Genomic DNA, 10,678 nt, shown 5'->3' with positions numbered 1-10,678 from the left:
CATTGCCTGTCAACAGTTATGTTATACTTCCTGATGCACCTACCCTATAGAGGTGCCATCACCTGAGCCACAGGCCTCCCCCAGCAGCACTGAGTGACCAGCTGGTGCGAGAACTCATCCCCAGTTTGGATTTCGGATACAGTACAGATAAAGCAGTATTCCTTCGCCCTGCAAAGTCTGCACTGCACATGATGCCAAATTAAACTTGATCTCTCTTACCTGCATGTGATGCATACCCTTCTATTGGTGTCTACATAACGGCTTCTTAAATGCTACTATTGTATATGCTTCTACACACTTTCCAGGTTATTTTACACTGTTCTTAAAAAAGAAAACTTGCCCTGTCATCTCCTCCAAACTTTTCCCCCTATCATCTGTATGTCCTCTTGTACTTGACATTTCTACCCTGGAGGCAAAAAGACTGTCTGCTTAGCAGAACCACAACTGATTCAGCAGATGCTGGAAATGCAGAGCAACACAGACACAAAGTGATGGAGGAACTCGGCAGAGCCGGCAGCATCTACAGAACAAGGGTTCATTTTACAGTCAAAGTATGCAGGTACAGTACAACTCTGATATCTGTCTTCTCCAGATGGCCGTGAAATACAGAAAGACCATGGGATATCTTGAAAGAAAAGACATCAACTTTCCCTCCACACCAAAAATAAGCAAAACTTAGACATCAAAATCCTTCCTCCCTGCAGGAAAAAAAGGGACAATAACAATCCCCAACCAACTCTCGCAAAAAAAGTGAGAATATCAATCATTGATCCCTCTCACTCACAGACAAACCAGTGACAGTAACATAGTAGTAACAGAATAAACAGTCGACATTTTGGGCTGAGACCCTTCATTAGGACTGGAAAGGAAAGGGGAAGACAAGATAAGGAGGGGTACAAGATGGCAGGTGATAGTTGAAGCTAGGTGAGTGGGCAAGGGGATGAAGTAAGAAGCTGGGAGGTGATAGGTGTGACAGGTAAAGGCCTAAAGAAGAAGGAATCTGATAGAACAGCGTGCACCATGGGAGCAAGGGAAGGGGAGGGGGATCATAGTGAGAATATGGGCGATTGAGAAGGGTAAGGGGGAGTCAGAATGGAGAAAGGTGGGAATAACTGGGTTGCAGAAATTAATATTCATGCTGTTAGGTTGGGGGCTACCCAGATGGAGTATGAGGTGCTGCTGCCTCTAACCTAAGTGTGGTCTTGTGGTAGTCGAAGAGGCTATAAACTGATGCTGGAATGGGAAGTAGAATTAAAATAGGTGGCCTCCAGGAAAAGTACAGTGAAGGTATTCAGTCTTATAAATGCCTCTTATAACCAGGTCTTCCCGCGGCCTCAAACTCAGAGAAAACAATTCCAGTTCATCCAACTTGCTCATACAAAACCCTCTCCACAAAAAAAATGCTCTCCCATAAAGGACGTTACTCTATTGGATGACTTATTACGGTAACTACCCCAATTCCAGGCCTGTTTTGGTGAGAATATTTATGGATATGCTGTGTGATGCAGCGAGGCATTGTGGGTACTCTCTCCCCCACCCATTTTACTGCCTACAAAACATTTTGGAGTGGCCTGGCATCGTGGGGCATCCTTTCTACATGCAGATTTATCAGGATGCTGCTGGACTAGAGAGCATGTCTTACGAGGGAAGGTTGAGTGAGCTGGGGCATTTTAGGGCAGGGGATGAGAGCTGACTTGATCGAAGTGCACCAGATGGTAAGAGGCATAGATCGAGTGGGCAGCCAGAGACTTTTTTCCAGGGCAAAAATGGCTAATACGAGGCAGCATAATTTTAAGACGATTAGAAGAAAGCGTGTGGAGGTTGTCAGAGGTAAGTTTTTTTTAACACAGTGTTGGGAGCGTGGAACACACTGCGGGGGCAGCAGGAGTGACAGACCCATTAGGGACGTTTAAGAGACTCTTGGAGAGCAAGTGGAAACAGAGGGCTAAGTAGGAGGGAAAGGCTAGTTAAATGTTGGAGTAGGTTCAAAGGTTAGGACAACATTGTAGGCTGATGTCCTCTTGTAATGCTGAATGTCCTATTCCCTTGGCAAATCAGCTAAGGATGGGAGATGTCTTTTGCTTGCTCCTGGTGACGAGGAACTCTGCCTGGCAGAGCTGCTCAGGAATTGAATTGTTCCATGATTCGATGTGGCCTTGATGGGTGAAATTTCACCCTTGGTAGTCAGATAGGATGGCAGCTTCATTTCTTCATCTCTGCAATACCAACCAGCGCTGCCTCTCCTCCCTGCCTCCTTATTCACTAATTACGCACAACCAGAGGCTGAGCTTGCAAATTTGAAAGGGTTTTGAAAAAAACATACACACACACACCTGAGTATAAACCAGCTGTGAACAAAACAGCAAAAGCCATGATTATATATAAAAAGAGAATAAACATCGGTCCCTTAGATGCAGAGACAGGGAGAATGGAAAAACAAGGGACTGAACAAACATTGTTTAGCTGTTCCCATGGTAGAAGGGCAGGAGACACTCAACGGATCAATTCAATATCAGAGAGAGTTCACAACCTGAAATTCTTCCTCTTCCACAGACACCCACGAAACGGAGGGGGCAAACTCCGGAAGAACGAATGACAGAAAAGGAACCCCTAAACCCCTCCCTCGCACAAGCAGCAGCAAAAACATCATCCCTCATCCTCCCTCCTCCCACTCACTCCAGCAAAAAGCATCAACCTCCCCTTGCCCACACAAGCAATAGCAGAGCCCTCAAGAGACTCATGATCAGAAACTACCGTCCACACCAACACTTTGACATCTCAGGCAGGCGCTCTCTCATTAGAAAGGGAGAGATAGAGATCGTTCCTGCCATAGTGAGGGGGTAGGCTAACAGCTCGCTCTTTCAATGTTACCATCTGGCGTGTCTCTTGTCTAAGCCCCCCTGACTTGGAGGACCAACAGACTTGCTCTCCGTCGAGGGAGATTGCTCGAGTTCAGGGGGGCTTTGGGCAACTGCATCCCCTACCCGCCGTCTCGATGTTTCAATCTCCCGCAACGCCCCTGTGGGTGACATTGGCGAGGAATCGGGTTGTCCTTATAGCTGCACCTGGAGACACCGTAAACACCCGGCCACTCGGCGAGTTCTATATCTAGAACCCACCGCCTGTGAAGAACATAGTTTGAGTGCAGCTGTAGATCACAGACTCCTCACCATTCAGCAGTGCAGTGGGCCTTAAGGGTGATGTTTCCCTCCCAATTCCACATCCCTTACTTCCTCTGCTATTGTCTTCCTCGAAATACTCTACAAGATTGGTTAGACATGACCCACCACACACAAAGCCGTGCTGACTACCACTAATCAGTCCATTTACAAACAAAATCTGCAGATGTTGGAAGTACAAACAGCAGACACTCGGGAGGAACTCAGCAGGCCAGGCAGCATCTACAGAAGAGAGAAGACAGCTGATGTTTGGGGCTGAAGATGAGAAGGTCAGGGAGGGGAGGAAGAAGTACAAGGTGGTAAATGATAGGTGAAACCAGGAGATTGGAGGGGGGGTGTTGGGATTGGTGAAAGAGGTACAGGGCTGGAGAAGGGAGAATCCGAAAGGAGAGGCCAGAAGGCCATGGAAGGAAGGGAAGTGGGAGGAGCACCAGAGTCTTGTTGTTGTGAAGTCATTAGGTCGAGACCGACCCTTCGTGACCTCATGGCACGATATGCAAGTAGATTGCCCGGCCCTTCTTCCGCGCAGATACTGCTACTGCCCAGGTTGGGATCCAGTTGGGTTTCAACTCAGGACCACCTGCCTTGAAGACCAGTGCTGATGCCACTACACCACCTATCCAAATACTTGTATATCCAGTCCCTCAGGATAACTTTCCCACTACTGACGTCAGGCTCACTGGCCTATAATTTCCTGGTTTATTGTTAGAGCCTTTCTTAAACAGCGGAATAACATTGGCATCCTCCAGTCCTTCAATACCTCTCCCATCGCTGAGGATGATTTAAATCTCTCTGCTAGGGCCCCGGCAATGTCTGCACTTGTCTCCGATGTGGTAGGAGGGAAGATGTCGTCTAGCCCCGGGGATTTACCCACCCTAATTTGCTTCAGATTTTCCCAATGTTGCTCCATTTTATTCCCAGTTTCCAACCAGCTCCACCCCCAGATTCTATCCCTCACTCACACACTGGGGTGGGTGGGGAGCAGTTCGCAGCAATCTGCACTTCAGTGAAATGTTGGAGGAAACCAGAGCACCTAGGGGTGGGGAACTACACCATTGCAGGAAGAACATGCAGTTTGTCACTCTCTCTCTCCCGATCCCTCCCTCTCCAGCTACCTGTCCCACTCTCTTACTCCTCCCTCATTCTCTCTCTCCCTGTCGCTCTCTGTCTCCCCCTCCTCTTTCTCCCTATCCCCGTTACCCTCCATCCTGCTCTCTTCCCCCTCCATCATTCCCTGTCCCTTCTGTCACCTCTTCTTGCTCTCTAACCCCCTTTCCCTCCCTCTTCTGCTCCCTGTCCCACTCTCTTCCCCCTCCAACATTCCCCGTCTGTCCCTCTTGTCTCTGTCTTCCCCTCTTCTCTCACTGTCTCTCTCTACCCCCTCTCCCTGTCTCCATTTCCCCCTCTTTTCTCTCACCCACTCTCTATCCCCTTTCCCTCTTTCTCTCCTGCTTCCTGCTCCACTTACCCCCCCCATTTCCTGTCTCTGTGCCTCCCTCCCTGTCTCTCCCTACTCCCTCCCCCTCCCCCTTCTCACACAGACAGTGCTAAAGAAATTTGTTCTATTAAACAAACAGGAACAGCATTGGACAATTTTCTACCTTTGTGAATCCAAGTGTTAGAGTGGATGTAACTCGCAGTGGGAATAAAATGGGAATCACCAGAAGGAATGGCGATATGTTTCCAAGTCAGGATGGGGAGTGACTCGGAGGGGGATTTCCGAGTGGTGGTGTTCACAGGTATCTGCTGTTCTCAGCCTAGACGGTGGTGGTCATGGGTCTGGGAGGTGCTGCCTGAGGAACGTTGGTGTGTTGTCGCAGTGCGTCTTGTAGATCGTACACACTGTGGCAACTGTCCGTCCATGGTGGGGGGCATGGATGCTTGAGGAAGGGGTACCAATCGAGAGGGCTGCCTCGTACTGGATGGTGTCGAGCTTCTTGAGTGTTAATGGAGCTACACTCATCCAGGCGAGGGGCGAGTATTCCATTACACCCCTAACCTGAGCCTTGTCGATGGTGGACGAGCTCTGGGGAGTCGGGAGGTGAGTGACACAGGATTCCGAGCCTCTGACCTGCTCTGGTAGCCATGGTGTTAATAATACTCAACGTAGGACTGCCTTGGGGACTCCAGCTCCAGATTTTCCCCTCAGGGTTTACTCCCAAAACCACAAGGCAGCAGAGGTTTGAGATCAGTTTTCCTTCTAAATGAGCTGCCAACCATGACTGATGAAACCTATCTGCCCAATGACAGGTTTTAAGGCACCGGTAACCTGCCTTTGCCTCTTCTCCTGTCAGCAGAAACAGTTTTGCCGGGCTGAGGAGCTAAGCCACACGTGAAGGCCAGGAGCCGGACTTGGTTGTCAGAGACTATTCGAGATGCAGGCCATTGGGAGCATTTAATAGGCAGTGGGAGCTTGCACCCATTACCATCCTCTGGCTATGACAACCTTAAGGAACCAGGCAATCACAGTAGAACAGAAAAAAATGGATAGGATTGATAAAAACTAGAGAAAATCTGCAGATGCTGGTAATCAAAATAACACAGAGACAAAATGCTGGAGGAACTCAGCTGGCCAGGGAGAACCCGTGGAGACTGTTGACGTTTCGGGCTGCGAGCCTTCATCGGGGTGGGAAGGAAGAGGAGAAATCAGAGTGAAAAGGTGGGGAAGGAAGAGGATGAAGAAGTACAAGGTGGTAGTTGATGGGTAAAACAGGTAGAGGGGAGGTGTGAAGTAAAGGAAGTTGATTGGTGAAAGAGATAGTGGGCTGGGGAAGGGGGGAATCTGATAGGAGAGGACAGAAGACCATGGAAGAAAGGGAAGAGGGAGGAGCACCAGAGGGAGGTGATGGGCAGGTAAGGTGCTAAGGTGAAAGAGGGAAAAGGGGATGGGGAATGGTGAAGGGGGGCATTATGAGAAGGTCAAGGAATCAATGTTCATGCCTCCAGGTTGGGGGCTACCCAGACAGAATACAAGGTGTTGCTCCTCCAACCTGAGTGTGGTCTCACTATGGCAGTAGAGGAGGGCATGGACTGACGTGTCGGAATCAGAATGGGAGGTGGAATTAAAATGGGCGGCCACTGGGAATTCCCACTTTTTCTGCTGGATGGAGCGAAGGTGCTCGGCGAAGCGGACTCCTGTTGCACGTTGGGTCTCCCCGATATACAGGAGCACAGGAAACAGTAGATGAGCCCAACGGACTCACAAGTGAAGCGTCTCCTCCCCGGGAAAGACTGAACGGCAGTGAGGGAGGAGGCAGTAGCACTTGTTCTGCTTGCAAGGCTAAGTTCCAGGAGGGAGGAATGGACAATGGAGTCGCTGCGAGAAGTGTGTTTGTGGGGAGATCCCGTTGGAGATGGCAGAGGTTATGGTGAGTTATGTGCTGGATGCAGAGGGCTGGTAGGGTGGTAGGTGAGAACGAGGAAGCCTATCCCCGGTGGGGTGGTAGGTGAAAACAAGAGGAAGCCATTCCTCTGTTCAGACTCTACCTCAACTTCTATTAAAACGCACTCCCATTCACCAAGGGGGCAGATTGGTAAATGACTACAAATCCCATAATGCCATCCTGCAATCATGAGGTCTCTACGTCACTGCGATGATAACGGGGAGCAGGCGGGGTCAGCCTGTGAGTCACGTGGTCTGCGAATGGCGGCGGGAGATTCGAGGGGTGGCGCCGCGGTCGTCGAGGCCGACAGCGACCCGGGCCTGATCCCGATCCCGAGCGGCCTCCTCACTCAGCTCCCGGACGGACACACCGAGGCGGCCGTGCTCGCAGCTGCCCTGCGGCAGCTGACCGCCGTCACCCGGGCCCTGAGTCGCAATTTGCAGCTGATGAACGGCCGCCTGGAGAGGTGGGGGGGGGGGGGGAATCGATCGTTGAATATTCATGACGGGGTGGGGCGGGAGGTCATTAATATTCATATTACCGTAATAGACCGAGCGACTGTGGGTACCGTAATGCTCGGAGTAGAAACCGCCTCTTGCGTCATTGCAGCAGCAGCGCATGCGTAGATGCGGCGCCAGATCAGGGCTAAGGGGAGTCAACACACACAAAATGCTGGTGGAACTCAGCAGGCCAGGCAGCATCTATAGGGAGAAGCACAGTCAATAGGGTCTTTCACTCCACTGCTATCCCTCCCGGCTTGGGGAGATGGGGTACGATCGCCTGGCTGGAAAAGTTTGTACGCTTTAACTCTGTTCAAGAACCTCTGTAGCCAGAGTTACCTCCAGGAGATATAAGAGTCTGCAGATGCTTGAATCTGGTTAGCACACGAAGGGCTGCAGTAACTCGGGGGTCATTGAAAAGAAACAGGCCCTTCAGCCCTTCTAGTCCTAGGCCGAACCATTCAATCTGCTTGACCCTAACCTGCTGTTAATGTACCTATCCAAACTTGTTTTGAAAGCTGAAATCGAGCTCAGCAGGTCAGGCAGCATCTACGGAGGGGAAGATGCCAGAATAAGGAGATGGGGAGGGGAAGGAGTACAAGCAGGTGATAAGTGAAGGCAGTGGAGATGGTGTAAGAAGCTGGGAGCTGATAGGTGGAGGAGGTAAAGGGCTGAAGAAGAGGGAATCTGATAGGAGGGGAGAGTGGACCTTGGGAGAAAGGGGAAGGGGGAAGATTTTTGTTCTAACTATCCTAAGCTCGCTCACTTCGATTTGCAGGACGCTCCAGGATAAGGAAGACATCGATGAGCTGGAGGGAATGTTGGTAAGAGCTGGTTGAAAGAATATTCCAGTGAATTTACTGTGCCGATGCTGTCCCCTTGCCGGATGCTTGCTAACCGTCACGACGTCCATTTCTCCCAGAACAGGTTCCTGGAGCAGAAAGACCAGGTCTGGGCCGATCGCTAAGGGTCTGGCAATGCCCCGGTGGGACGCAGTGTTTTCCCCGCGCCTGGCACCAGGACTTTGGGTTCCTGCTGGCGGGGGGCCCCGGTGCAATGCAGCCTTGTCTGTCTGGAACCGTCGGCAGCTTCCTCCTCTTCTCAGCACAAAAAGGACACTCTCCCCTGTTCTCTGTAAATAAATAGCGCGAGGCGAATTGATGGAATAAAAGTGATATATGATATTGGTTCCTGAGCCTAGTCTCGTCAATCGTTTAAATCCGGGACTGAATTTACCCAGAGTTAAAGGAAAGAGTGGTAGCTACTACCATTGGGAAGAAGGTACAGGAGCCTCAGATCCCACACCACCAGGTTCAGGAGAAGTTATTATCCGTCAGCCATCAGGCTCCTGAACCAGTGTGGATTACTTCACTCACCTCAACTCTGAACTGAGTCCACAACCAAGACACCGACTTCAAAGAATTCATAATAAGTCCCGTTCTTTTTTAATTTGCACACTTTGTCCTCTTTTGCATGTCTGTTGTTTGCCAGTCTTTGTTATGTATGTTTTTTCCCCCATAAATTTCCTTGGAGCGACGGAGGATGAGAGGTGACCTGATAGAGGTGTATAAGATGACGAGAGGCATTGATCGTGTGGATAGTCAGGGGCATTTCCCCAGGGTTGAAATGGCCACAAGAGGACACAGGTTTAAGGTGCTGGGGAGTAGGTACAGAGGAGATGTCAGGGATAAGTTTTTTACTCAAGAGAGTGGTGAGTGCGTGGAATGGGCTGCCAGAAACAGTGGTGGAGGTGGATACGATAGGGTCTTTTAAGAGACTCCTGGATAGATACATGGAGCTTAGAAAATTAGAGGGCTATGGGTAAGCCTAGTAATTTCTAAGGTAGGGACATGTCCAGCACAACAATACAAGGGCCTGTATTGTGCTGTAGGTTTGCTATGTTTCTAATTTCTATTGTATCTCTTCATTTTCCTACCCAAGATGTAAATAAGATGTCAGCTTGAACCAGTGCAGAGCAAATTTTCAGGGATGTTGCCAGATCTGGAGGACGTGAGTTTTACTGAAAGTTTGAGTAGATTAGGACTTTATTCCTTGGAATGTAGAAGGTTGTGGGGAGATTTGATAGAGGTATTTGACGAGGGGCATAGATAGGGTAAACGCGAGCAGGCTTTTTTTCCACTGAGGTTGGGTGGAACTGTAACCAGAGGTCATGGGTTAAGGGTGAAAGGTGAAAAGTTTAAGGGGAACATGAGGGGAAACTTCTTCACTCAGAGGGTGGAACGAGCTGCAAGTGGTATGAGCTCGATTTCAATGTTTGAGAGAAGTTTGGATGAGTACTTGGATGGTAGGGGTATGGAGGGCGACGGTCCTGGTGCAGGTCGATGGGAATAGGCAGTTTAAAAGGGTTGGCATGGACTAGATAGGCTGAATGGCCTGTTTCTGTGCTCTAATTTTCCCTGACTAAATGAATCTCAGGGTTGCACATGGTGACATGTATGTACTTCAGTAATACATTTACTTTGAGGTTGACCTTGAACAGGCAACCGGAGAAAGAACAAGTGGATTCGGAGACCAAGGGATAGAATCAGAATGGAGGTGGGGTGGGATTGTGAGGGGGGTGCAGAAGAGGCCAGTGTGAAATCATACGGGAACTTCTGCCGCAGGGGCCAGATCACCAGCGATTGCAGGCTCCCTAAGGCCAAAAGACCACAGCCCCAGGGTGTGGGGAACGAGGCTAGCCTTTGACCACCCCGAGGGGCTGCCTCAGAAGACGGAGATCCCCTGGAACCACCGAATGCTGGGAGATTCTTCAGCTTGGCAAACTATCTGCGGCTGCCTGCGCTCAATGTCACAACCCCCCCCCGCCGTCAGGGCTGCAAGGCCAGTTCTGGCGATACAGGAGGGTAATAGATGTTTGACTGGTATACCAGAGGCCCGGATGAACGATCCGGAGAGAGGGAAGTTTAAAACAGTGGCTGGAGCATTTAAGTACACACTCCCGTACTCAATAAAGTGGCCACTGAGTGTACGTTCGTGATCTGCTGTAGCCTGTCCACTTCAAGGTTCGACGTGTTGTGCGTTCAGAGATGCTCTTCTGCACACCACTGTTGTAACGTGTGGATATTTGAGTTACTGTCGCCATCCTGTCAGCTTGAACCAGTCCGGCCGTTCTCCTCCAACCTCTCTCATTAACAAGGTGTTTTCACCCACAGAACTGCCGCACACTGGATGTTTTCCATTTCTCACACCGTTCTCTGTAAACTTCAGAGACTGCTGTGCGTGAAAATCCCAGAAGGTCAGCAGTTTCTGAGATACTCAAACCACCCCATCTGGCACCGACAATCGTTCCACGGTCAAAGCTACTCAGATCATTTCTTCCCCCCCCCCCCATTCCGACGTTTGATCTGAACAACCAAACCTCTTGACCACGCCTGCATGCCTTGATGCATTAAGTAGCTGCCTCGTGATTGGCCGATTAGATATTTGCACTAACGAGCAGGTGTACCTGACACAGCGGTGGGGGGGGGGGGGGGGCCACTGCACGGTCATTAGAAGAAATTCGAGCCGCGAAGTCTCCCTCGGCTCCAGTGATGGCTGCGTCTCCCTTTCTTTGCAGATACTAAGCAGCTGAGATGCTGGCCTCGTGTTGGAGCAA

Source organism: Hypanus sabinus, chromosome 31, assembly GCF_030144855.1.
Source record: "Hypanus sabinus isolate sHypSab1 chromosome 31, sHypSab1.hap1, whole genome shotgun sequence".
Taxonomy (NCBI): Eukaryota; Metazoa; Chordata; class Chondrichthyes; order Myliobatiformes; family Dasyatidae; genus Hypanus; species Hypanus sabinus.
Note: the sequence above shows the minus strand (reverse complement) of the source record.